The sequence below is a fragment of the Lygodium microphyllum genome, chromosome 8, assembly GCF_053477565.2.
Source record: "Lygodium microphyllum isolate KBCC chromosome 8, Lygodium_microphyllum_v1.1.10, whole genome shotgun sequence".
Lineage (NCBI taxonomy): Eukaryota > Viridiplantae > Streptophyta > Polypodiopsida > Schizaeales > Lygodiaceae > Lygodium > Lygodium microphyllum.
Window position 1 is genome coordinate 150436603 of NC_141142.1, and position 27947 is coordinate 150464549.

The 27947-nt window shown below is 42.3% G+C and overlaps 1 long non-coding RNA gene and 1 pseudogene across 10 annotated transcripts in view; both read right to left on the reverse strand.

Annotated features, from left to right (window-relative positions):
• The window catches only part of LOC148032997 (uncharacterized), a 37877-nt gene that overhangs the window by 7363 nt on the left and 2567 nt on the right, over positions 1 to 27947 (reverse strand). For 2 of the 10 annotated variants that reach the window (XR_015691702.1, XR_015691701.1), the window contains exon 2: positions 26951 to 27084. The exons of 7 other annotated variants lie outside the window; for them this stretch is intronic. This is a non-coding gene — a long non-coding RNA (uncharacterized LOC148032997). Of the gene's footprint in view, positions 1 to 6437; positions 6665 to 26950; positions 27085 to 27947 lie in introns of all 10 variants that reach the window. One more of the 10 variants, XR_015691707.1, reaches the window with a different exon arrangement.
• Positions 17494 to 20374, reverse strand: LOC148032998 (uncharacterized; annotated as a pseudogene).

The window sequence follows — 27947 nt, forward strand, 5'->3', positions numbered from 1 at the left end:
GTTCTTTCTTTCTATTAGTGTTCATGCCCTCTCTTTCACACTTCTGATCATCTATGCAGTCTCACATAGTATCAGAAGACGAGTGTTACTGGTTTGCTAGATTCCTGTGCTGTTACTGACTGTTTCAGGTTTGAAACCTCTGCGTTTTCTGCTATCAGAGCTTTCTAAACCTGCATTTCAGCTTTCCACCTGGCTGGCAACCTCTCTTCCTACTAGGTTAACTGTCTTTGGTGTTGGCGACTTGTTTCTGAGTCTCCAAGATGTTTTTCCTGTGCTTTTGCCTACTATTTGGTCATTTAAACCTACAACTACTTCATGCAATAAGGTGCCAATATACTACGACTGTTGAACATGCCCAGTGACTAACAAGAAGATGCTCAAGTCCCTCCGAGAGAATTAACTGTACCAACTATATCCTGAGAATGCAAGTCTAGGAGATGACTAATCTCTAACACCCCCTCTCAGATCCTAGATGTGACATAAGCCTCAAGGATCTCAAGGATCTAGAGTGTTGTCAAAGGACAACCTAAGGAAGCGCCATTGTAAACAAATTTGTTAAATTATCCTCTGCCTTGTAGTAAATCACATCACTAGTCTCATCCAAGATCTCCTCTCGAATGAAATGGTATTGTATCTCAATGTGCTTTAACCTAGCATGAAACACTGGGTTCCATGCCAAAGCAATGCAACTCTCATTGTCACAATTAAGGGTCAAGACCTAGCTGAGGGCAGCCAAGCTCTCCTAGCAACCTCCAAAGCCACACTTACTCACATGTAGTAGAAGACGTTGCTCTATACTCCACCTCTGTGAAAAAAAGGGCAACAGTGGGCTGCTTCTTGCTAATCCATAAGATAGCACTTGCACCCAAAGTAAATCAATATCCTATCGTTGCCCACCAGTGGTCAACATCTTCGACCCAATCTAAATCTATCTGTGAGAATCAAAGGCAAATCTCCATTATGTGTTGGATAATGAATACCAAGACCATGGATCCCTCTCAAAAACCACAAAATCCTCGTAGCAACCTACCAATGTACCATATTGGGTTCACTCATGAACCCGGTCAACAAACCCACAGGAAAGCACAAATCAACCCAAGTGTTAAGAAGCCAAATTAAGGACCCAATCAATTGTATGTAGTGGGAAACAACTACCGCCAGTGAATTTGTATGGACCATAGCCTTCCAATTGACCAGATTTTGAATCGATTAGCGGGTAGGGAAATATATTCGTTCATGGATTGCTTTGCGGGTTATAACCAGATGGCAATTGCAGAAGCGGACAAGTTGAAAACAACTTTCATTACTGTCTTTGGTACTTTTGCGTACCATGTGATGGCCTTTGGTTTGTGCAATGCACCTGGATCATGGCAACAAACAGCAAACAAGACCTTTGGTGACATCTCCCCAGATGAGTTGAAAAGGCAACCAGAAGGTTGCATCACTAAAGTCCATGTTACTGTTGCAAGCATAGAATGCCATTTGGACTTTAGGGTGATAAGGTTTGCAGGACGTCTTAGCTATCAAATTTTGCTAGGCAGGCCATGGATTTCACGAACAGACTGTCAAGTCAATATATCCGCTAGTCGAAAGATTCTAGATAGAGGTGCCAATCGTGTAATAGTGGATGCTTACCCTGAGTCTCCTCAAAGTGAGAGAGCTCCTTTATCCTCTATTGAACTAGAAACAGTAGATGATCCATCTGGTAGTGAGACGTCATCGAGCGATGGATCTAAAGAAGGGTCCACTACAGAGGACATTTATCAGATCATGCGAGGTAGCACAACTGGAATGGAGAGAAGTTTGCTAACCACTCCATGAAGTTGCACCTATCCTAGGTGCAGGGGGCTTGCTCCTAGTAATCAGTTACCTAGGACTGCCACTTATTACTATATGAGACAAAGATGTATGTCTTTGTCATTAAGGCGAGCTCATGTGTCATAATAGGTTTGGAGGCTTTACCCAGTCAGAGTGCTCAAGCCAATAGTGTCACGATTAGGTGTTCGGAACTTCATTGAAAGCCTCATAGGGTGACACATTTGGAAGACATGTTACTATTGAGATGCCAAGCTTAACATGTGCAGATATTGATAATGGACCGCCTGGTTAGATGGGTCCGCACGTCTATACCTAGTACCTTGATGGTCATTTATGATCTTCGCATAGCCATTGACTTATTATATTTGATAAGTTACAACTAGCATAGTTATAGTACCAGTCGATTAGTATAGTCAGTTATGTAGTATTTAACTTAGTAGGCCACTTTGCTTGATGTTGTATCTTATCTATACTTTGCGTACATAGTATTGTGTGAGAAAGAAGCAAGAAAAATTAACGAGAAAATATGTTGGCCTCCATCTCTCTTCTTATGTTGTTAAGTGAGCTTCTTCTTGCATATGTGTTGTGTGTTCGACACAGTAGCTCAAGCAAGTTCCCCACCATGTAATTCGTAACATGGTATCAAAGCAATGCTACTAAGATAGGCTGGATTTGAAGGTTCAACTGAATGAGAAGGAGTAAGAATTCAAGCAAGCAAGCAACTAGTAAAAAGCTCTCCCATTGTCTCACTCTTTCCCTTGGATAGTACTATGGAGACATCGGAAATAGGGCATCGCAAAAATCTCAAATTGCCGTGAGATTTGGTATGTAAGTAGAGGAAAAATCTCAAAGAGACATTTTGGGTCTCGTTTAAGCATTGCAAGGCTACGGATAGTAGTTTCAAGGCATACTATAATTTTGAATATGTCGATCGTTCTAAGGTGCACAAGTTACACATTTTGAATGTGTAAGTTCTGAGGTGTTTTTTGAGAAACAAACACAAGGTTTATCTATGAATAGGTTGTAGATTATATGTATTATTGAGCAATCAGTGAAAAAAGTTACTTGGTTTATTATTGTGAATATCTTGTGAAAGATTAGAGAAGACTTGTTTGCTGATTGGTACTCAATTGTGTTATAATGATTAAGAACAGTCAAAATCCTATTATTAAGAAGCTAGATAAGAATAACTACCCATCATGGAAATTCTGTGTGATGAACTTTCTTATTGAATTTGTTTCAAGTAAAAAAAAGAAACTAGAGCTAAGTGATCATGCAACTGCAAAAGAATTAAAGGCACAAGAAAAATGGAATGCAAAAGACAAAAAAGTAATATATTAATTGTCTACAATCATTGATAACACTATGTTGGGACATATTAAAAATGTAAAAATTCACATACAACTTGAACAACTTTTAAAAATATGTTTTCAATAAATATAAAGGCATGAAAGATTCAACTCAAGAAAGAGTTGAATACTTTGAAGAAAGGAAAGATATTTATAAATGAATATATTTTGAAGATAAGGAGCATTGAAGATGTCTTAGCAACTATTAATACAATGCTCAATGATGATGATTTGGTTTCGTCTACTTTAGGTAGCCTTAATAATGAGAAGGCTTAGAAATCTTATGTTACTTCTATATATATATGAAAGTCATTTCCAAATTTTGATGAGTTAGTCTCTCTCACAATGATTATTGAAGAGATCAATATGCAATGTGAATCGTCAAAAAGTAGTGAACTGATTCAAGCATTTTACTCAAATTTAAGAAGGAGATATCGTAGATTCTCTTTAAGAGGCTATGATATGAGTCATACACCATAACTAGCAAAACATGTTATGTCAACAGTTTGGTGATATGCTGATTTCAAAAGGCCGTGGTAATTCTAGAGACAAGGGAAGCTCTAGAGAAAGAGGTGGATCGCGAAACAAAGATTCTAGCTATCTATCATCATTTATTAATACTGCGAAAGGACAAGTTATATTGTAGCCCATTGTTATGATAAAAAGAATGATATTCGCAATGGTAGACTGCAGCAATAAAATTATGCATCGTCTTCAAGACAAAATGATAATAAAAATAAGTGCTTATTTATCATACAACATATTATGAATGTTATAACATAAAAGGGGACATGTAATGATGTGGTATATTGATTTAGTTGCATCTAATCATACAACCAGCCATACTAATGGTTTGGAGAGATACAAGATTAACAAAGTCTAGGTTGTGTAGAGACAAGTGATGATTCGTACCATCTGATTTCACACATTCAAACAGTTCCTTTGTCCTTGCGCGATGTTCAAACAAAGTGTTTGTCAAACGTACTACACGTAGCATCCATCACAAAGACTTTGGTATCCATTGGTCAAATGGTAGAGTAAGAGTTACGGGTTAGATTTAATACGAAGAGCTGTTTTGTTGAAGACTTTAACATTAAGTACATGTTGATTACAAAAGAAAGCAAAGTTGACCCCATATTTACTTTGAATGTTGAAATTCATGCTATAAATATTATTATGTATGCTAAAGACAAAGGTATGGTTGTAGACATTGAAATACGACATATATGCATTGAACATGCAAGTGTACAAAAGTTGAAACTAATACAATCCAAAGAATCGGTTATAAGTTTACATGCATTAAGAGTTGCATTTTTTGTGCTAAACGGCTACCTTGACTACTGCTACATCATTTGGAAATCATCTAACACTTCCAAACTGAAGCTACATTCAGGATTCGTTCAAGTATGACACACTCTAACAAACAAGCAATGCGGAGAGAGAATGTACAGCAAACACAAGTACCTGGAGGTATGATCAGCCTGGGTGGCAACAAAAGGAAGCAAACGCAACCTCTAGGTGTCAATGGGATGATAGGCGGCAGCAAAGAGTCCAAATACAGCTAGGAATAGGGTCGCCTTGATCAAGGAGAACCTCCAAGATGTCAAACCCAAACACAAGGATGTCGCCAGGGAAAGAGAGATGGTCGTCAGGCTGAGAATGGTGTCGCCAAGCTGAGGAAGATATCACCAATCAGCAAATGCACCTTTGGAGATGGATTGGATAAATTGTTGGCCACTGCACAGCAAGGTGAAGGCAGCAAAACAGGCACCAATGGATAGCCACAAGGTTAGATAGCTTCGTTTGAGATGTCCTCCGTGAGCGGGGTGTGGGTAGCAAGCTCTAGCACTAGCAAACTGCAAAAATGAGATTGAGGATGAATGCAAGGCAGCTTGCCTTTTTATAAAAAGTTTCGAGACCTTGTACCCAAAGGAGTCAAAGTGATCACCCCACAAAAGCCAGGGCATCGAACAAAGGGTGCACATCAGCTGCCTAAGGGCCTACCAAGTCCTGCAAATTGATCACCCTAGAGAGGTCAAGGCATTGAACAAAGGGTGCACGTCAACTGCCTAATGGCCTACCAAGTCCTGAAAGGCGGATGGAGCCACAATGAAACTTTTTTTCTTTTGTTTGTGCTTGATAATGATTGTTTCAGAAGGGGAGGTGGTGGTCGATGGGAGACTAGTAGCCACTCCCAAAGGGTTTCACAAAACAAACAAGGTATCCCTACCACTACTGGATGTCGATGACAAAGGAAGAGGCTAGAGGAATGTGTAACAAACATAAGTGGTATGTGGAGAGGTAAAAAAAGGATATGTGGAAAGCAAGCTAGAAGGGCTAAGCAAGCAAGGGAGACTACCATGGAGAATGCCATGTGCAATGCCAAGAATAGGGTGGATCCAAAGTCGACCGCACAAAAAGACCAAAAAGAGGTGAATGTGAATACATATATGTTTACAGAACAGAATGCCAATGCATTGGAGGTACGGCAGGAAAATTCCTTAAGAGAATGGTTGATACGACACAAGAGGGAGAAATGCTAGAGTCCAAAGTTACACTATCGTGCCATAGAGGAAGTCCTCAGGGAGATGGTTGATATAGAGCAAGAGGGAGAGTTGCTCGGGCTCAAAGGCGTGCAATCACGCTATATAGAAAAGTCTCAAAAGAGGAGGTCAATATGGCATGAAGAGGTTTGTTGCTCATAGATATTGCACATGCCTTCTGTAGCACCCTCGCACGGAATTGTTCACTTGCCTTAGTATCCTTTTACAATCATGTCATCTAGATGATGCAGATGAAAATACAAAGTACAATATACAAGGATGTTTGAAAAAGAAACTCTAAATAACATCCTATCACCACCAAGAGTAGAAAGCCGCTCTTGTTCATACTGGAAGGAAAAGCTAGAGGGAAATACCCTCTCCTCATCAATCTAAAGAAGTAGAGGAAGGTGTACCCAACCCAATCCTGAGTAAAATATACTACAACACCGGTCGATTGACCACCTTGTCTGCATAGTTGTCAAAGAAAAGCACAAACTCGAGGCGTAGAGTACCTAGTTCAACCTGCTCTCTGGTGAAGTGTAGACTCCCACACGTTGCTTCTATGGAAGGAAAAGCTAGAGGGAAATACCCTCTCCTCATCAATCTAAAGAAGTAGAGGAAGGTGTACCCAAGCCAATCCTGAGTAAAATATACTACAACACCGGTCGATTGACCACCCTGTCTCCATAGTTGTCAAAGGAAAGCACAAACTGGAGGCGTAGAGTACCTAGTTCAACCTGCTCTCTGGTGAAGTGAAAGTGGACCTCCACACGTTGCTTCTATGGTATAATAAGGCACTCTGATTGTCACAATACTCAACCTCGGCCGTGAAAGGCACCATTGTCTCCTGCTTACGACTAGCCCAAAAGATAGATTCCGTGCCCAAGGTAAAGAGGTAGCCACCATGGGAACATTAGGTGTCAGGATCTCTTGCCCAATCAGAGTCAATGTACCCTTGCAAACATAAACCACATCCATAAGTTAGGACATAAGAATAGATACACCGCAAATATCTCAAAACATACACAGATGCAATCCAATGTGACATTCTAGATACAATGAAATACTCACTAAGAAAACTAATTGAGTAAGCTAAATTTAGCCTAGTGTGAATCAACCAAAGAAGCTTTCCTACCACAGAGCTATAGATGTACTAGACATGGGATCAAGATGCATGGCCACAGACCGTGTCTAATCCATGCAATACCGGTCCATTAACTGAAGAGCGTACTTCTGCTATGACACAAAAGTACTATCCCCAAATTGAATTGCCTCCATTCCCAAAAAACAAGACAATAGACCAAGGTCTGTCATCCCAAAAGTAAAACAAAGTTGGGCTTTTATTTCGACTATGGTAGCAAAATTGAAGCCTTTGATAAGTAAATCATTTACATACAACAAGATATAGTTGACCCCCTTTGAAGTAGTACGGACATATAAGTTCGGATCATAAGGAGTAGAATGATATCCATCAGTCCTAAGGAACTCATCCATCCTTTGGAACCAAGACTATGGTACCTACTTTAGCCCATAAAGAGCTTTCCACAAATAAAAGACCTTATCTTCTTTATTAGCAGAATAAAATCCAAGAGGCTGCTCCACATAAACTTCTTTCTCCAAATAACTATTAAAAAATACACTTTTGATATCCATCTAATAGATTGGTCAACCATAGTAAGCGAGAAGTGTAACCAACAGACGAAAGGATGTCAATCGCGCAGTAGGAGTAAAGGTCTCTTCACAGTCAATACCTTGCTTCTATCGAAACCCTTGCACCACAAGGCAAGCCTTGTATTTGTCTAAAATCCCATCAACTTTTAGCTTAGTCCTAAAAATCCACTTTGTCCCAACAACTTTCTTATGGCTCAGATGATCCACCAAGGTCCAAGTCTCATTTCGGTCAATACTCTCTGGCTCCTTTTCCATGGTCTTTCGCCATTGGGGGTATTAAAGAGCCTCCTGCTAACTATTCGGCTTAGCATGGGCTACATAATCAGTAGTAAACAACGACACAAATAAAGCCTGAGATGCAAGTTGGGTAGATCTTCTAGGCTTCTCCGGAGTGGAATTCAATGCAAAGATCCCCGAATCCCGCATGGTTTGTCGATATCAACGAGGTAGTAGGACTCGCTAAGAGAGTCTAGGAGGTGAAGAATTTGCAAGGGGATCAAGAATGGAGAGTAGACCCGGCTCAAAAGGCACTATCTCAATAGAAATAATGTGAGGAAAGGTTATAGAATCTAGTACAAAGAACTACACAATGTCCCTCTCCTCAAACACTATATATCTCCTAACAATCACCTTGTTTATCCAAGGATCGAATAGACGATAGGCTTTCACTTCGGAGGAGTATCCTATAAAAATCAAAAGATTAGCTCGAGGAGTGATCTTGCCTATTTTGTTATCAGGGGTGTGCGTGTAAGCACAACTCCTAAAGACTCTAAAGTGAGAAACTACAAGTCCAAAGCCAAAGAATGCCTCATAAGAAGTCCTCTAAGAAACAACTATGTCGGGCCGGTTGATGATGCACACTAAAGTGTTAATAGTCTTGACTCAAGGCGCTCAAGGAGCTTTACTGTGAGCGTGCCATGTTCATGATGGTCCGATTTCTATGCTCTATGACTCCATTCTATGAGAAGGGGAGTTAGTAGGGGTAAGCTAACATGAAATACCATGCTCTTGTAGAAACTTGAAAAACTTGTGGCAAGTGAACTCGCCCCCATTGTCACTTCTCATACATCCTACACGATGACTAGTCTGGTTATGCACCGACAACACCCAAGCAAGAAAATATGAGAAAGCATCAAACTTATGCTTGAGAAAGTATACCCATATATATAAGAATGATCATCCACAATCAAAAGGAAATACAATGCACCATTCAAGGTGGCGGTGGATATCAGCCCACAAAGATCAATCAATTGAAGAGGCACCTCAGCTCTATATGTAGATTGCTAAAGGAATGGGATGTGGTGTTATTTTCAAAGTTGACAAGCTTTATAAACATCCCGCAATAGCTCCAGGTGGGCCATCAACCATCTATCCATGCAACAACTCATAAAGAAAGTCATATCCAAGATGTTCTAAGCGAAAATGCCAAAGATGCTCAATGCTCATAGTCCCCCATGTAGTAGCTACAGCCTAGAAGGGATAGATATCAGAGCCTTCAACTGTCAGCTCAGAAAGAAATTGTGCCATATGTGGTACAAGCCATTAGGCTATGCCTTACCGCGAGCAATTACTAAACTAATCTAAGAGTCAAGGACCTTTACTATGGTCACTGTGAAAAAGATTGCTTGATCCAACCGGCAAAACTATTTAATGGATGACAAGTTCACCCCTAGCTGGGGGACATAGTATACATCATTCAGCGTAGTGCGATCCGGACCCTAGTCATCAATGGAAAAAATGACACAACTATAAGCCTAAATCGTGCCCGAGGAGTTATTCCCAACTCGTACGTACCCGACTGCAAGGGCTTAAGAGATGAAAATGTCTATGTTAGGGGTCATATGATGAGTAGCTCCACTGTCCACAATCCAAGAAGTAGTTGAAGTACTCAACTATGACAAGTGTGGTGGGTCTTTGCAAACCAATCAAACAAGCCCTCTAGCATTGAGAACATTGTCAATTGTGATGGCTAACTGGTGGCAGTGTGGATTTAGCCTCCCCACTTCCCCTGTTGAGGGTTGCCACTACCCTGCCTTTCTTGTTAGGGATTACCCGACTGAGGGACAATGGTCTGAGGGACACTCATTGTCAAACTGGCTAGCCTTCTGGCAATGTTGACGATACCGATTTTTCTTCAGTACATTCTACCACGCGGGTTTTAAAGATGACTAGGAGTTTCGTTGGGTCTCACTAGTTTGGTTTTGATTTTTATTTTGATTTTGCTTTTTATTTTGATTGGAATTTTGATTTTGTTTATTCTTCCCTTGTTGCACCTTCTAAAAAGAAGCAATGAGAGCCCCCTCTGTAGAGGTCAAACTATAAAACTAATCGAACAGCTAAGCCTAATGCAATAGCTGACACTCAAATTCAAAGAATGTGGTCATGGTGGGCTATGAGATCACTAGATGCACAAAATGGAAATATTTCCTCACCCACTTGTTTACAAACAATGTGACTTGATCGTCTGAGAACTTAGAAGCCCCTGTGGTAGAGAACTCAACGAGAAGGCATCGATACTCAGCCAACTTGACTTTCGAGTCATCCCAGTCAGTGATATTAAAGTTTTGGAGCTCATGATCCAAATTGATGGGACAGGTCCTATGCCGAGTCCATAGCAGTTTGTCAAGTGTATCCAACGCTCGGATAGACAACCTCGTATGGAACAAGTGTGAGATCAAGATGGGATTCCAAACCCTGCACAAGATCCCATAGGTTCTGTGAGTCAAGGATAGGTCTCATCAGGTTTGACTAAGTAGTAAAGTTCAACACGTTAAAACGAGTCTTATCATTAAAGGCGTGTTTAGCTAATGAGAAAGAAAAACCATGAGGTCTCAAATAAGTAAAATAGGAAGGAGATAGTGAAGGAAGATAAGTGGGAGGGGGAGGTAGAGGTAGGCAGAATTAGGTTGATAATGTCTAATGGGTGTCGAATGATGTGGAGACACTGAAACATGAATGTTTCCATAAAGTATCGGTGGAGGTGGGGGCACCATCTTTGGAGGACATCACTCTCCAATATTTTATTGCTCTACCCTTAGGCATTATGTACACTCTTACATTCATTTACAACATTCATTCACTTTAGAGTTTCTTCTCTCTGTGTTTGTATCTATGCTTGAGTTTTGAGTTTTTGTGTTTTGCATTTTGCATTTTGCATTTAGAATTTGAGTTTTGCTTGTCTCTGTTTGAGTCTTTGTGTTTCAATCTTAGTCATAGATGATGTGTTTCCTTAGTGCAAACCCTAGTATATCTTCACATGGTATCAGAGTAGATGCTCTTCTAAAGAGTAACTTGCAGTGATTGTAGAGGCTAGTCTTTGTGCGAGACTCACACGCAACTCAATTCTGACTCATAATGTCTCACACGCGACTCAATTTTGACCAAAACAAGAAGAAGAAGATGGTAAAAGTGAAGGATAGGAGGCTCTGAGAAGGCATTATGGTCTCGAGGAAAAGGTAGACACACCTTCACTTTTGCCATCTTCTTCTTCTCATTTTGGCCATCTTACAGATGAAGAGTTTGAGAAGTACTTGCGCATCATGTATAGTTCGGTTAACACTCCTCCAACAAGTGCTACTATTCCATTTGGATCAATTGGTTAGACTGCCAATCTTCGAGGGACCATAACATTTGATGCATCTAGCGATTCATCTCCTTCATCACAGCCAGGTCTTCTGCCAGATTCGTAAAACCCTTTTGAGTTGTATGAGCCAAAACCCTCTTCTGTTTCTCGTTTTGGTATGCAAGATCCGGATGGCTTTCAATATATTAACTTTAATAGAGGAGGCTCTGGAAGCAGACACTCTTCATTAAGTGTATCTCTACTATCTATTTCATTTGAGCACATAAACCACATTCTCAACTTCCTCCCATCTCACCACTATCTTCTCCACATTCCGATCTACTCACATCCTCATTCCAAAATCTTGGATTACACTCCACTTCCGTTCAAAGCACACTAGGGTTTAGATCTTCCATGTCCCTTCCTAACACTTTCTCTTTCTTCATCCCACTATCTACCTACCCTCCACTCACTCCACCTCTTGGTGCATCGTTAGACGGAATGCCACTATTTAACACTGTACCTTCCACATATCCCACTTTACCACATCCTTCCACTATGGAACGATTGTGATGGGCTTCCTTCTCACTACCCCTGCACATACACAAATCCCCCACACGACCTTTCAAACACAAGGATATCCGTCCTCTATTTATAGACTGTCATCACACATCCCTTGGGTCACTCCTACGCACGGATTTCCATCCACTGCTCCCCATGTCCCTATCTCTCCACCTTGGGTTCCACAAGTAGTTACCATGCCTATACCCAGTCTGCCCTTGCCCACATTTGGATCTACTATGCACACTTCCCATATGCCTAGTGGGTACTCTAGGATTACTTCCCAAGTGTATTGAACTCCACCTCCCTATCCACCCTACACCCATTACACACCTTCTCCATCTCTTGGTACTCCCACTCCTGTTGCAACGGCCAAAAATGCATTCATGGATAAGACTTGTTTGAATGGGTTAACTTTCACGACTTGGTTGAATGTCATGCAACAAGTACTTAAATCTCAAGGACTTTGGGACCTCATCGTTGGTACCGAGACCCTTGATTAGCTCACCAAAATCACATCCATCAATGGAGAGTTTGCAATGCCACGACCAACGTTGAGTTAATGTATGAGTTGCTTCCTGAATTCCATTCTCAGTTACAGTATTTTTCCCTTGCATCTAAGTGTTGGAGTCGTCTCATTGACCGCTATGCAGCACGAGATTGCACTCGACGTATCAATCTCAATTTTGAGCTTCAAGAGTTTTCCACTAAGGGGATGATCTGAACATCAAGTTAGCCGAGTATTGGCGTTTACTAGCCAAGTTTACCCTACTCATATCAAATGACGATTAGGTCACATTCTTCTTGAACAAGTTGCCCGATAAATACTTCCATTTTATCCAGCACATTATCTCACTACCTAGATTGCCAACCTTCTACGAGTTTGAGTGTCAATTCTTGCATTATACAAGGCTGTATGATCAAGTCCACCATAAGTCCTTTACACACATTTATTTAGAGGGGCGAGGATTGGTTGCCTCTTCTTCAACAGGAAAAACCACCAGTGGCAAGAACTCGCAAGATGCATAGGCAAGCCAAAACAAGGGTGACACCACTTCCTCCGATGGAACCAAAGAAGCACGACCCACTAATTAGCATTTTTAAGTAGCCCTAAAACACACTTAATTTTTTAAAAACACAAATTTGGTGTGCAGTTCGAGAGAGTTTCAATGGTCCTCCAAAACCCTAAATTTTTAGGGCACCCTTTAACATCTATAAATAGACACGTTGCCCACCATTCACCCTCATCCCTTCAATGCAAGTTCTCACTCCTCTGCTACATTTGGTCCATCTACCATCGCCAGCTCACAAACTACCTCCTTCATGCGTTTGACTCTCCATCAACCAGGCAATAGGTAGCAGCCCTCCTTCGTCATCAAGTGTCAACCTTGCAGTTTGCATTTAGCCTTTTCATCCCCATGCAGCAACTAGCGTCCATCTTCTTCCTATTGGCGACCATCTTCTCCCTGTTGGCGGCGGCCATCCTTCAGCTGCGTTTACAGCTTCCTACTACTGCCCTCTGCTCCAAGCACCTTCCCTGCTCTCACCTTAGTCATTCGACCCTCCAGTTGATCAGCATTTGGTATTTTTTCCTCGACTTCCGTACTCTGACTAGTGGCCACAATACTTGGGATTCGTCTTTGATGGATGTCACCCTCTGATACTACATTGCTCTACCCTTGGGCATTTTGTATACTCTTACATTCATTTACAGCATTCATTCACTTCAGAGTTTCTTCTCTCTATGTTTGTCTCTTCTCTAAGTCTTTGTGTTTCGGTCTTGGTCGTACATGATGTGTTTTCTCAACGCAAACCCTAGCATATCTTCACATGAAGGACCCCCTATTGTGATGTGAGAAGACATGTATGGTGCACTTAATGGAGGTTGAAAGGAAAGTACAGCAGAACTAGTGGGTGGGATAGGTGGGAGATTAAATAGATTTGTCATTTTAGTTATGGAAAATATGTTAGGTTTCTTTTGTCTATTAAAGAAAAATGAAGAATAGATGAATCACCAAAATCATATTGACCATGAGATGTAAAAGTGAAACGAAAAGACGAAGGAGTACTCACCATAGATTCTTGCAACTTTTGCTTACCTTTTCTTAAGTTCAAAAAGAAAAATCTATCCTCTTCAGGGCTTATGAACCAATACTCGATATGAAGAGTTCCTTCACCCTGAGCATCACCAATACCTTGCAGAAAAAAGAGAATAAAACCATAAGATTGAGAAGTAGTAGTATGCGTACCTGACATGGGAGTGAATGAAGGTGGAGAAGAAAATGGTTTATAACCCATGCCAATTTCCACAAAAGGATGATCAGCCCTTTATAAAACCTCCATCCTTCCTGCAAAATCATTAAACTAGTGCACCAAATCGAAAGGAGAAAACTCAAATTTACCTTCAATCTATTCTTAAGCTTGATACATGAGGATAAGATCATATTCATCTCATGAGATCTCGTACAATCTGTGGACTCCATGGTAGTCCGAAGACTCTCCGGCCATGTCAGATGGAACAAGCTGTGTAGCCTACTCCATCACGTGTCTTGATATGCTAGGCTCAGGAGTATCATGATGATGTGGTGAAGATATGTTCGAAGTCATATTCCCCTCTTGTTGTTTCTACTTCTTGCGAAGGGCTTTCAGATCAAAGGCCGACATTTTATGGAAGAGAACCTTGCTTTGATAGCATATGAAGAAATATCTTGATGCAAAAACATAAATGAAAGCATACAACAAAACATAAACTCAAAGAACACAAGGAGATTAGGGTAACTCAGAGACAATGAACATAGTGGAAACTAAATGAATGACAGAATACTGAATATACAATGCTCATGCAACAAACAAACCGTACATGGATGAAAATTATACCCCGCACTTTCGTGTCTTGAGGACCTGAGGTGCTGAGTAGAAGAGTGTGTCATACTCCTAACAAATCCCAAATGCAACAAAGGGAGCCTTTGAGAGCAAACACCAGCGAATGCAGTTATGGAAGCTAGATTTGATGCAAGCAGGCAATGAGGAGAGAGAATATGCAACAAATGCAAGTACCTGGAGGTGTGATCAGCATGGGCAGTAGCAAAAGGAAGCAAATGCAAGCTCCGAGTGTCAGTGGGATGAGAAGTGGCAGCAGAGAGTGTAAACGCAATTGGAAACAAGGCCGCTTTGATCAAGGAGAGCCTCCATGATATCAAACGCAGCCATAGGGATGTCGCCAAACAAATGCAAGTACCTGGAGGTGTGATCAGCTTGGGCAGTAGCAAAAGGAAGCAAATGCAAGCTCTAAGTGTCAGTGGTATGACAAGTGGCAGCAAAGAGTGTAAACACAATTGGAAACAAGGTCGCTTTGATCAAGGAGAGCTTCCATGATAGCAAACGCAGCCATAGGGATGTCACCAAGCAAAGAGAGATGGTCGCTAGGCTAAGAATGATGTCATCGAGCTTAGAAGATGTTGCCAATCAGCAAACACACCTTTGGAGATGAGCTAGATCAATTGGTGACTGCACAGTAAAGTGGAGGCAGCAAAACAAGTGCCAGTGGATGGGCACAAGGTTGGGGCAACTTCATCTGAAAGGTCCTCCGCGAACGAGGTGTGAGCAGCAAAGCTCTAGCACCAACAAAATGCAAAAACAAGATTGAGGCTAAATGGAGGGCAGCCTGCCTATTTATAGAAGGTTTCTGGGCCTCCTATTGTGCACTGTTTTAAAATCTCTCAAGCCGAGCACCAATTTAGAGTTTTGATTATTTAAGCATTTTTGGGGCTGTTTAAGTGTCTAATTTAGCATGTAATGCTTATGTTAGCTCAACAACATCAAGTTGGCCTACTCATACCCTAACGCCTATTTATGGACTACTACTCATATGTCTTCATTATCACATCATTCAGCCAACCATCATTCTTAATCATCTTCCTCATCGAGATCGATCAAACACCCTCATTAATACATCTCCCTAGCATGCATTGGCATGATTGTGTGCAACCTTGTACCAATGTTCTAATCATTCAGCCAGCCATCATTCTTAATCATCTTCCTCATCGAGATCGATCGAACACCCTCATTAATACATCTCCCTAACATGCATTGACATGATTGTGTGCAACCTTGTACCAATGTTCTAATCAATGTTTGTTGGATTTGGGGTTGTAGAAATGCACACACACAGCTTAGAGAAGAAGAACCTTAACATTGGACAACACAAGGTATGTTGAGTAGTATGATTAGAGAGGACTTACAAGACGCCTTGCAATAAATAGGCATATATATAACATTAGGGGAAAAATACCTATTAGAGATGGGAAAAAGTGCCTCGGCAGTCCTAAATGTATTCCTATGTATCACTATCAAAATATGGTAACAAATCCCCAATGGGAGTGATGCAATGAACAACATGCACTCATGTAGAGGGAAGTACAAAGTCCCATGGACTAAAATCAATCCACAAAGGGAATTAAGCTCAAAGCTTTGCCAAAAACTTCAAACTTCTCAACAACAAGCAAAGCTTTTGTAAATAGATCTGAAAGGTTATCTTATGTTGGCACATAGAACAAGGCCAAGCTAATCTCTCCTAGAGTCTCTCCCTAAAATAATAATAATGCATCTCAATGTGCTTAGTACATGCATGGAATGTTAGATTTTATGCTACTACCAATGCACTCTAACTATTAGTGAAGACAGTGGTAGCAAATGACTGTTCGACACCCAAATCAGCCAGAAGGCATTTGAGCCAAACACACTTAACCATAGCTACAAAAGTTGCTCTATACTTAGCTTCACAACTATAAGTGGCTACAATAGGCTACTTCTTGCTAAATCACAATATACAAGCATTACCAAGCATAAAGAAAAAACTACTTATGGATACACAAGTATTGTAGTAACAACAAAAACAGAATCCAAAAAAGTATGTAAATTTGGTGTTAATGTTCTCCCATGGAGTAAAATAGCTTAAGCTGCCAAGTACTGCTCAAGTAGCAAAAGATACATTTTATTGTCTACCAATGCTTATTGTCTGGGCTATGCAAATTGAATGGCATGCCTCATAATACATGCATAAATCAAGCATCCAACACCTTGATGATAGAGAAAGACACCAAAGCAATCTTTGGCATCATGAAAGCATAGCAGTAGCAAAAGTCTTGCAACCTTAAAGACTAAATCTTTGCAATAATGTCTCAACATACTTTGTTTGACAAAAAGCAATACCTCTATCACACTACTTGAACTAAATGCCCATGCAATAGACCCAAATCTGAAATGTTAAAAGGGAATTCAATTTAGCCTTGAAATCCACAATGCGTGTCTCATTAGGACCAACAAGCAACATGTCATTGATATAAACCACAATGATCAAAGGTACATCATTCTCATGTTTGATATATAAGATGTTCTTAGTCAAACTATCCTAAAAACAACATGCAATCAAGTATGCATGTATCTCCTCATACGAAGCCAAAGGTACTTGCTTCAGTCTATAAAAAGCCTTTTCCAATCTGCATACTTTATTCTTGCCCCTTCTACACAAAACCACATAGCTGAAAGACATACATTTTCTCATCTAAATCACCCTTTAGAAATGCAGTTTTGATAATGAACTGATGTACATTCCAACCATTATGAGCTGCTAATGCACAAATGCTATAAATTATTATCATATGGCAAGTGGAAGCAAAGGTCTCATTAAAGGCAATGCCCTTCTATTGAGTATAACCCTTTGCTACAAATCAAGCCTTATAATGATCAACACTACTATCTGACTTATACTTCAACTTATAAATCCAATTAGTACCAATGGCCTTTCTACTAGGAGACAAGTCACATTTCAAGTATCATTTTGGACAATAACATTATATTGTAGCAGCCATTCAATTTTCTGAATTTTGTCTATCTTCAAAAGAAACAAGCTCATCCTCATTACATAAGGTGCATTCAATTTATTATTACACAATGTTTGCACTAGCCATTTTGGCATAATTTCGAACCGCTCAATCTCTACTCCCTCATCAAGAAGTGCATCACTCACATTTGCATCAAAAAATAGACTCATGTATGGATTTATGAGAAACCTGTATGGGCTGAAAATTTGCCTCATTTGGTTTACATATGACTACACGCCACTTAAAACAAGCAACAAAGTGTCATAGATATCTTGTGAGCGTATATCTGTCTTTCTAGTGTACAATGGCCTATTGGGCGGACTAGTCCCTGGAATAAGATCTATGGTATGATCTTCAAGCCTCTTAGGGGGTAACTCTCCTGGTAACAAATCTGAGAAACAGTCATTGAATTTATCCAAGAAAGCCCTTATACTTTCATCTAGTACAAACACATTATACTTTCATCTAGTACAAACACATTACTGTCAACTTCATTAACTTGCTTTGCAAAAACCAAGTACGCAGAAAGATGATTTTTCATTACAAAAGTAATTGCAAAAGCAGAAACAACTGGGATAGACTCTCCTTTAAGCTTCACATTAGTCTCGCCCCTATGTACAAGAGTAATCGTTCTGTTGTAAGTATCCAAAATAGCATGCTTCCTGTAGCACCATGGAATACCCAATAGAACATCACAGCCCTCTAAAGGCATGATATGGAACTCCTCTGTGTCAGCTCTGAATGGGCATATGAAGTTTGCCAAGAATGGGGGTGACAGGTTTGGTATGTCTTGGGCATGCCCAATCAGCCTATCCAAGTAGTCCCATTTTCTCGGGACATATACCCAGCTTAACTACCAATGCCGGTGAGATAAAGTTTGCACGAGCTCCAAGATCAAAGAAAATAAGCACTATGGAATCTCTGATCTTTCCCCAAGCTCTGCACAATTCTATTGCATCATCAGCTGATTGATCTCCTACCATATCAGGCACTAAGCCAATGCTGGGCTTCTTTTTACTTGGTGCATCTTTATCCTCCACATCTTTAGAAGATTACTGTGGGCACTTAGAAGCAATATGGCCTTTCAGTTCACATATAAAGCATTTCCCAACCATCATTAAAGCCTTTCTTTCTTCAAATGATTTGCCAAAAAGTGGCCTCTTCTGTCCTTTTCCCTATTTAAAAGAAGTCTAAGACTGTTACTAAAAACTTTTCTTCCAAAAAGACTTCTTTGTAAAGCTGATCTTTTCAATTGCTTCTTCTTCTTGCTAGGATCCTGCTTAAACTGAGAATCTTTCTTCTCAGTGCCTTTAAAGCTGTCAGTTTTTCCTTTCAACAATGCATTTGCCACACCATCATTTTCAATTAACTATACCATATTTGTAACCCTGGTCTTGATACAATAATCCCTAATGGCTTCCGGCAAACCACAACAATACTTTTCAATTTGTTCTAACAAGGGCATTGTCCTATAAGAACTCACGGGCAAAAGTGCTTTCCAAAATTTCTTATTGTACTCTTCTAAATCCGCACAATTTGCCGCATCCAATTTATGCCATGCATTCATGATATTTACTTCAAACGTGTTAGTTAACCATGAAGCTACAAACAGTTGTTTAAAATGGACCCAAGTGGCAAGTGCATATCCTTGCATCAACAATATGTTCCACCACTACAAAGTATTACCTTTCAAAAAAGTTGTAGCCTTCCACACCTTAGAAGTCTCAGTAAAAATTCCCTCCAGTGTAAGCTGCATCAAACTGTTGTATAAATGTCAAAGCTTTCAGCTTATCTTGCATACCACTAAAGGTTTCAGACTTTAATGCCTAGCCACCCTCTTTATAGTCTTTAGGCTTTGCACTTTTTGGTGTCAAGTTGTCATAGACAGGTGGCTGTAAAAAGAAGAGTCCCTTAGGCGCATTATCACCGTTAATTTCACTTGTCTTAGCTGCCATATGCCCACTAGGCTGAGAAAAACCAACCGCTGCATTTTGTACTCCAAGCATCAAATAAGGACTCTGCAAAGTTTGATAACCGGATATTAGCATAAAGTGGGTTCACTGCCTCAATAAGCATCATTCCTGGTGGCCCTCTGGGCAAGTATCCCTAATAACCACTAGGCAATCCAGCCATTGCTTGAAAAATTGGCCCACCACCAAAGTAACCAGGATAAGTAGCAAACTGAGGAGGAATAGTCTGCTATGCCACTTGTGCATTACAGCCTTGGCCATTCACTCCCTGGTCCTGTGCTTGTGCTTCTTGTTGCACTGGACCTATCTCCATGTTTGGTGTCTTTTCCACATGCTCACGCACATTAGAGGTTTGCCTTTTCTAGCGCTCCATGGTATGATGTGATGACTCAGCTTGAGAATCCTCATTATGTGGCTTCAAAAATTTTTGCATCCGAGGATTCTTTACAAGCTGCTCAAAAGAGCCAACCATACTGAGGAGTTGTGCTATAAACAAGTCCTCCTGTTCTTGCTCCTCATTCTGTGGTTCAATCTCGGTTCTAGAAGGTGTTGATACTTGTGCACCAATACTCTCTCTTCGGTGTCTATGAGCAGAAGAAGAACTCTCTTCTTCATGAGGGAGTTTTCCTTTGCCTTTGTCCATGTTTGCAATCTCTCTAGTCCTGTATCTAGCAAATACTGTATCCAAGAAAAATCTCGTAGTCTTTCTCACCTGTAATCTCTGTAAAACCTGTGTGTGGCCTTTTCACCCAAAACTATCCGAGCTTAAATTCTTACAGAAAAAAATTCAAATCCCGGGGATGGAACCATGAAACCCGTCTATGACTCACATAAAGCGGTAGTTCCTTCAATTAATACATGGTCTTTTCACATACACACACAAACAGAGACCTCACTCCCTCGCTCAAAACCAGATTGGTCGCGAAGTCCGGCACCCCTTTCGGTATTTCTTTATCAATTAAAAGATGGAAAGTTACAAAAATGAAATGTTCCAAAGTACAAAACCTGTGAAATGTTGGCTTTCATCTTTTCTAAGCAGATTTCAGCTGCATAAGGACAGTACAGCATATCCAGAACAACATCCCAAGTAGAAAAACACTTTCTGTGACCATAACTCAATAATTCAAGTGCAGAATTGCAATCTGCCGAACTCTGTATTTACTGTTTTTTTACTGTCCAGCATATCCAGAAGAACATCCAAAGTAGGAAAACACTTTCTGTGAGCATAACTCAATAATTCAAGTGCAGAATTGCAATCTACTGAGCTCTATATCTACTGTTTTTACCTATTTCTTGACTTGTTCTCAGCCTTATTCCATTCCAGATCTGTTCCATACCAGTTGAACTTCAAACCCTTTGACCCGGCATCATTCCAGCAATAAAACAGTTCCACAAACAGCACTAAATCAGAGCTGAAAACATTGTTCTTGTGTGCCGTGGTCATCACTTTCTTTAGTTCCTGCATTGGAGAAACTATCAGCTGCTCCTGAACCTGGACAATGAGGCTCTTGCCTCAACAGAAGTGCAAAGAAAACACAGAACTGTACATTCGATGGAATCAACCCATCATGCAGAGCATTTCCTCTGAGAATAGAGAGGGAGTTGACCAGAGGGAGCAAGCTCTACCTCCGTACATGAGTCAGAGACGAAGAAGTACTCTCCATAGCTGATGTACTTGCAGCAATCTACCCTCAGCTCCTGAAAACTTCACACTCAGATCTGCCCCTCCTGCCTATTACGTTTTTTTTAATGCTCTCTCTCTTTTGGGAATTTGTGCCCAATTTGTGACACAGCATACATGTAACAATTTTCCCGTTTAAGCCTTCCGGTCTAAAATTCTCCATTATCGGTGCAAAATTTGACATCGGCACGGACCAGAGAATTAATCCTCATGCAAAAACGAAGATAATGACGCGAACAGATTCTGGAGTCCAAAAATAGTAACTCCCTAAATTTTAGGGATGGTGATCCTTGCATTCCTCAAGTTGTTCTGAGCAACTTTTATCATTGCAACCACATCAAAAAGTATAATGTGGCTCGGTTACGGTGACTTTTATTCCATGAGCATTCTCACATGTGCATCTTCTATCTTGGCCAGGCTCATTGTCCTACACCATCTCCAATGGCTAAGCACACAATCCCAAACCATTGGCATTCTATTCTGCAGTGCCCATTCAATATGGAACCGGTCCCAAGGCTCAAACAAACCATTAGTCCAATTTGTACCAATGGCTCCCTCTTCTGGCCATGCAAAGATCCTAGCTTAATCCAAGAGACCTCTGGGGTAAAAAGCAACAGCAACTAAAGAAAAGAAAAAATAAAATATTTATATAAGTAAATAAGGAAAGCAACTGCAAAAAGTATCACCACTTGGTGACACCATCTCATCTAGGCTAGAGCGAATCCTCCTGTGCTGATCACGCAGGTTGCAAATCTGGTCTCCTGAGGTGCAAGGCTAATGCACTTGAAAAAATTCCCTGCACATTGTGTCCCCCTTCCGCGCCCAAAAAGCTACTGAGGTACGAAAGAAGAACTCAGAGCACCTGCCCTCAAGGCCGGGGAGGGCTGCCCGTGCACGCACCTCCTACGTGTGGAGAGTGGGATCCCCTAGTGTCTCTGAGAGTAGTCTCTACGTGGCTGCTAGGTCTCGCCGGAGTGCTCTCTCCTCCTCCCAACTTTGCTACCTGGCCTGTAGGGCTGCCTCCTGGGGCAGATCCTACTCGACTTGGATAAGGCCTCTGCAACCTCCTTTGCGATCTGGTCCCCCCCTAGCCCACTCCCCAGTCCAGAGCTGCTCAATCTGCCTCCTCACCTCCTCCCTTCTGTAGATCGACTATGGGATCCGACAAGATCATGTGCCATGGGCTGAAGCGGGAGCATCAAGAGTGAGGAAAACCGGACAATGATCAAACAAAGTGGTACCAGCCAACTGCCCTACCGGGCCTCCGCGCAAGAGCACCCCCACTCCCCCACATAGAACCTATCTAGCTGCTCCAGAAGAGCTCCGTCCAACCGCTTGTATCCCCAGGAGAAGTCCAGCGACCTCTCCCTCCTGTGGAAAGCTGGGTCCCACCAAGCATCACTGCTCCTACTGTGAGAAGAAAGACCTCCCATGCCTCCTACTCCTCCCCTGCCATACCCTGGTAATCTCTGCCTCTGTTCTACTAATCTTCTAAGGCCTCCACGTTGTTGAAGTCTCCAACAATCCAAGAGTCCACCTCTAGGAGTCCTGCTTCAATCTCCACCTAGAACCTGCTACGAGCCCTAACCTCATTAGAAGCATAAACATTGAGGACTCCAAGGCATGAGTCCCCTATATCCACTCTGATCCATAAGACCCTTCCTGCCACAATCGTCACGTGGTCTCGTACACAGGCGGTGAGGCTCAGGCCAATAGAAGTGCGTACGCCTCCACTCCTGCCGTGGGCACCGATGGACTACTCCTAGTAGGTGTGTGAGCTGCCTGGAAGTGCTTTCCCTACCCAATGGACCTAGAAGGGGGTGAGCTTGTGCTCCTGAAGAAGTAAGATGTCGATCTGTCTAGCAAGAGCAAGCTACAGCTCCTACCGAACAATCAATTTCCTAGAACCACATGCCCCACTGTAGTGGAGGTTATTCACATTCCAGGATGCTAGGTGTATACTCATGGAGAAACCTGCAATTGGCCGAACAAGTATCTATTTAGTGTGGAAGCTGCTGATGAAGAGAAAGAGCTATGGGGCACGCGAATGCACTTAGCCACAGGCTTGGAGGGTGAACTCCGTTCCCCCATGGTGGCTCTCCCGTGGACCATGGGGGTGATAGATACTCCAAGCTGTACCATCAGGGTGTCTATTAGCCAAGCTCAGTGGCGTGACTCTGTACACTGGCAGAAGCGAGCAGCCTGTGCGAGGGGCCACTCGATCACATCCATTGGTGAACTCCACTGTGGAGGGGCTCGAAAAATAATGCTCAGATATGGAACCTCAGCTCCAGCCCACCAGTTAATGTCCATCATGCACCCTAGCCACTGCTAGGAAAAGAGTGCTAGTCCTTCTCCTCCCATCCACTAGGAGATGTGATCTACAACCTAGCCCCTCACCTCCTCTATCTATATCATTGTCCAGTCTCTTGAATGAGAGGTCTGAAAGAAGAAAGCATAGTTTGGTCCATCCAATGGTGCAAGTAAATGGACCTTGCTGCTCCTTGACTTGTGGACCACGAAGATCCCCACCTCTAGAGGTAGTGGAGACTCTACACGCTCCGCAACTCTCAAATAAGACCACGGACCACTGCGGAAAAACTCATGGGGGAGCAATTGCGCCTGTCGAGGGAAGGTGTGACAAGCAACTGGACTAGATAAGCTGGTGGCTATGTGGGAGGGGAGGTTGGGCTGCTGGTGAGGAGAGGATGTGGGCGCGTCAGGCTCGTCACCCCCTGTGGAAAGGGGGGGAATAGATGGGGGGGGGGGGGGAGGGGGGGAGGGACACGTACTAGGTGAGAATCAGGGGGGCTGATCGACAAGGGAGATGGGGAAGAGGACGAGTAAGGGGTAGTGGGGTGATCGGATGTATGAGGCGGGTGTGAGGGGGAGCGAGTGGCCCCGGAAGGGGGAGGCTATGGAATAGGGTCGGGGGGGGGTGGGAAGGTGTGCTGAGATGCCTCAATTGGGGGGGGGGAGGTGTGCTGAGATGCCTCAATGGGTGGTGGGGATGGAGGCCTATGATCCTGCTGTGGGTGGGACGAGTGGGGAGGTGCTACAGGGTGTTCTGACAGGGGCTTGTCGCCCACCCTCCTGCTCTCTACTGCCGTGGCTGTGTCTGAGGGGCTAGCTAAGGCCCCCCCTTTGTCGTCTCCCTCTCTATCGTCGCTAGACCCACGTGAAACCATCACATCCACCTATGGTTCTGCTAGCTGAGCCACCTTGGCTTCGAAACGCGTACACTTTACTACCTGATGCCCGAAGTCACGGCATCGTAGACACTGGCCAGGCTGCCTTGTCACAATAACCTGCTGCTTGAAAGAGTGTCTGTCTGCCTCAATCTCAAGAAACTTAGGTATGTTCTTTGTATCTTTTACAGCCACCCATACCTTCGGGACTCCTGCAGTTGTCACTGCATCCGCAAAGGAGGGAGGAAGAACTGTGTCGAAAAGCCGTCCAAGTCCTCCACTGACTAACGATACTCTACCGCAAGTCCGAGGAATAGAAGGGAGACCAGGTGCTAGGAAACCTATTGTGAAGTGTGAACTCCTCCACTATGAAGCCACTATACCAGGGAACCATGTAAATGACCCCCTTCGTGGAGGCATAATGAAACCAGCCTTCCTTCTCGGATAGGGTGGTTTAACCTGATTAAGCACTTAATTACAGCAATTAGCAAATGAATATAAACTGAAATGCTCACTTTACCTTCATAAGCTTGGACAGTGGACACCCTGTTGGCCCCAAAACTGGAGCCCCTTTCGGTATTTCTTTAATTTCAATTGCTGATGGATAAATTACAAGCCGAGATTTCACAATCTCTTTGGCTGATTCAAAAGCCCCTTGCTGTTCCAATAATCAGCAAAGCATTCAAGCAAATTGCCCCTTGATTTTCACCCAGGACTTGCTCTAATGGAACCCCAACTCGTCAAATGCTGCCCCAAATTCACAATAGATGGGCTGGCATCTGAAATGCTCGTAATTCCACGAATTTCCGGTGCTGATTTCAGTGTACAATGCCTTTGACTGATGGCACGGGTCCCAAGGTGGCTGCTAAACCCTAATTACTGCTGTAATTTAGGGTTTACAGCAGTAAACTCTCTGCTGTCCACCAAATTTGGCTGTACTCTGCTACCCATGGCTGATAATTGCTAAGAATACTTGAGCATAGACTAGAGGAGATGAGAAAATGCTGTAGAAAGAGAGAAATCCGTTGCTTTGATGACAAGCCTGATGGCACCAACAGCTTCAAAAGGGGGGTAAAATACCAGCTCAACTAACAAGCCCTCCTCTCTTGCTGCCACCTCTCTTGAGGCGGAAGAGAAAACCTGCTGCCTCCTATCCTATCGCGGCGCGCGATCAGTTGTCGCCTCTCAGAGCCAAATCTGATCACCTCCTCTCCCTCCACCAAGCTCCGAATGGCTGCCATTCAGCTTCCACCACCCTCCAACAGCCTTCTCCCTAGTTGCATGGGAAAGTTTTGCCAAGTGGCAGCCTTCCTAATGCATTTTCAGCCATTAAATTAATTTTACAAAATTAATTAATTCTGAAAAATTAATTTCAGCCCTTTTAACCCTGCCCAAAATTAAACATGCCCATCTGGAATGAAATTGGCTAGGCCATTTGCAACTTGGAGTGGTTCCCAACCTCTGTTGACCCTTAGACTAGCATTAATTAATTAATTAATGCTAGTTCCTAGTGTCACCACTGACACTTAATGACCAAACAATTGTCCTAGGGTCCAACCTGGCACCAACTGACCACCAAAACCCAGTTGGCATAACTTAACACAACTTTTGCCTTTAACACCCACTGCATCCTCGAGGTCCTTGGCCAGTTCCCATGAAATAACTGCCATGTGCATCACATGCTAACAACCTTGCACATTTGATTAGTAACTTTATCAAATGTTACTAGCAAGATTAAAGCAACTCAAAATTTCACCTCCCCGTGACACATAAGGTGAGCTATCCACTAGCTCACAGGCTGCATCCACAGAGGTGAGTCGAACCATGAAGATCCCGACCCATGAGGACTACCTCTGCAATCTGCGTTGTGCCAATGTGTAGCGTGGAGTGAAGCAAATCCCGAAGCTAAGCCCTGGATGGAGAGTGTCCTACGACCTACCTATAGATTGCTGTTTCTTTCAGTTCTTCCAGCTCTGTGGCATGGACGGAAAGGAGTTGTTCCTCAGAGAAGACGATGTGCAAGGTGTTTGACTGGGGGACACTCGCAAAATGCTCCGACATCTGACCAGAGGTTTCCATTGCGTGTCACTGCTGGGGGCTACCAATCTAGTTATAATAGCAAGGGGAATGTTGCTACAAACGGAGGGAGCAACGAATGCTAGTGGTATGAACGTGCAGCATAGGATGGAGACACCGAAGCAGGTCAACTAGGGAGGTCTTTCGTGCGTGAGCCAAAGGGTGGAACCGCCACAGCAGGTCAATAGCTACTTAGAATGGTCCCTTCCACAGGCCCAATCAGGACTGCCAATGCATTACATGGTCATCAATTCACAAATCAATATCGTTTCTTGGAAGTCAAACGTGATGGAATGCAGAACCACCTCCCCTATGTCACTCATTCACAATCAAGCAATTTCCCTGATCCAAAGATTGCAAACTTGGAAGAGGTGGAATATATGTACGGCACTCCTTTCTCCTTCAAAAACTTCTCAAGTCGCTGCTGCACCGTCTCAGGATCAATGGTCTTGCACTCAATCTCAAAATTTGTTCCAAAATCAAACTACATCTCATCGAGCTGCAACACCTGGCCTTCCCAATCAAAGATGTTCCGCACAATCCTGAAGCCCCCAAGGCAAACAAAACCCTTGCAGCCGAACTCTGCGACAACCTTCTTGATCAGATCGTAGTCGAGGGAAAGCAACCGTGAAAACTCAGCAACACATACCCGAGCATTGGCGACGTTTGCGTCCTCTTCCTCGGTGACCCGACTCACGCCATTGGCGATGGCAGCTTTGCCTTTGAGGGAGATGATGTAGTGCGAATCGCCGTTGTAGAAGCGCATGCCACAAAGGACAATCACTACAAGGAAACACAAAATCACTATATATAAGTTGCAATTTACAAACAACTCTCATTGAACCATCTCTTGGAAAGAAGCGCACTACATTTTATCCAATATGCAACCCTCACAAATGTGTTTTATAGGTCCCTCGAGTAAGTAATTAAGACACCATATCAAATTTCTACACATGCAATAAACTAGCGAAATTCAAATGACCAAAATGTATATGCTGAAAATTTGCATCTAAAATGGCCTACAAATCTCCAATTCACATGCTCTGTCTTCCAAACATTTACAATAGTTATTGAGCTTATATAGCCCGTGATATAATGAAACCAAATGTAACAATTATATCACCACCAAAGAAATCATGAACTCCACATCTGTCATCAACAAACTTGACAATCAAGCTAACCTTAGCAAGTGTAGAAACTAACAGCAAATTCTTTTTTATCCCTAGCACCAAATAGCCTGTGGAGTACTAGCAGTAGTGCAAACAAAGGCCGAAATAAACTTGAACAAAAAGTTTGTCAATGGCAACCCCTATGGGCTGACCTGCAATATTCATGGACTTGCAAATGCTCATCAAATATTGCCCCAATCGGAGGAAATCAAGTAGAGAGAATTCAGGACTTTGTCCAAGAGGTAGAAGTCTACTTTGATATCAGTTGTTGGATTTAGGTTTGCAAAAATGCATACACATAGCTTAGAGAAGAGAAAGCTTGAGAGAGTACAACACAAAGTGTATTAAGTAGTATTGATAGAGAAGATTTACAAGACTAAGTATGCCCTAAAGTAAATAAGTATCTATACAAGGTTGGAAAAAAATTCTCCTAGAGAGGGAAAAAAATGCCTCAGCAGTACATCACTATCAAAATAT